This window comes from Fulmarus glacialis, unplaced genomic scaffold (assembly GCF_000690835.1).
Source record: "Fulmarus glacialis isolate BGI_N327 unplaced genomic scaffold, ASM69083v1 scaffold4460, whole genome shotgun sequence".
NCBI classification, from domain to species: domain Eukaryota; kingdom Metazoa; phylum Chordata; class Aves; order Procellariiformes; family Procellariidae; genus Fulmarus; species Fulmarus glacialis.
The window spans coordinates 41308-42783 of NW_009188193.1; positions in this window are offsets into that span (position 1 = coordinate 41308).

A 1476-nucleotide genomic window follows, 5' to 3' on the forward strand; every position below is an offset into this window, starting at 1 on the left:
CCCCCCGCGCCCCCCCGCCCTGCGGGGGGGAGCCGAGGAGCTGGAGGAAAGCGGGCAAAACCGGTGCCGCTCGGCGGCTGCAAGAGCCCAGCCCAACCCCCTGGGACTGCGAGACGAGGTGATGCCCGCGGTGCCGTGGGCCATATCCTTGCTCTGTGCAAACCCTTCTCGGCCACCCGTGCGGTGCCCCGAGCTGCCAGGCAGCGGGACAGGTCCCGGCTCCTCTTGCCTCCGTCCCGGAGCTGGGGCAACAGCCCAGGAGCACCGGCGCCCGCCTCGGCGTCTTCCCACCGCCTGACCAGGCTCCCCAGGAGAGCCCGTATCAATCTCGCAAATGGGGCAGGAATTAAAGTGCCAAGCGAAGGAGCTGATTCAGCACGGAGGAAGAGGTGAAGGTAAAAAGTTCAAATAAAAAAATAATAGGCTATTAGATGACCTCACTGGCAATGTGTTTTATTTAACGTGCTGGTGATGGCTTGGCGATGGCAGCGGGTACTTAGGATGCTATAAAAGTCACGGCTGACCTGTGTTCTCAGCCACCTTTATGGGCCTTTGAGGCGCTGGGTGTGCCGAGCTCCGGCGTTAACCTCCCGGGCTGCCATCCCTTCCCCTGCGGGATGGTTGTCCCCTCTCCTCCCGCAGCGTCCCCCTCTCGCAGGTCACCCGCTGTCAGGCAGGCAGGGTTTTTAGGGTTGCGAGAGCTCTGGTCCCAGCCTCGGGTGTGCAGGTGGACACATGGATGGCCAGACGGACACCAGTGCTGCAGGTGTGTGTTCAATATCTGTCTCGGAGGTCCGAGACCCTCGTTTTTCCCTGGAAAACCTTGCCTCCCAGGGGCACTGCCGGAGTGACGAGCAGAGAGACCCCCTGAGCCGTAACCCCAGTCCCTCGCCTCCCGAAACCCCCTCGGGGAGCCGGACCGGCACAGCCAGCTTCTTCGGGGCGAGCTGAAATTTGGAGAAATGACGCGAAGTAGCTCGCTGGAAAAAAAGGCTCCATTTCCACCCCAGCTCAGAGGTGCCGGGGTGTTACAAATCCCCCCACTTTGTTCCCCCTTGCCGGGCGTCCGGCCCCCGTCCCCGCACACTGTGCCCGTCCCCGTATCGATCTGTGGAAACAGCCTCTGGCCCCCGTCCCAGTCTACACTCTTTACCAGCGAATTGGTGCCACTGGGCTGGCCGTGTCCCCGGAGCTGTCACGGATACAGTGACCTGCTGGGTCCCTGATGGCCCTGTCAGAGCTTGTTTCAGCCCCGGGAGGAGGGTCCCTGCCCTGCTCCTGCCTCTGCTGCGCTGGTTGCAGCTCGGCTTTGCGCGGCTGCTCCCCTCCCTGCCCAAGGCTTTGCTTTCCCAAGCAGGGAGGGAATTTCCAAACCCAAACCAAAGGAGCCTCGTGCCCCCTTGAGAGGGGGGAGAGGTTTTGGGCCTCCCAGGGGGCTGGTTGGGCACATGGGGTCGTTACTCTTCCGCAGCTGCA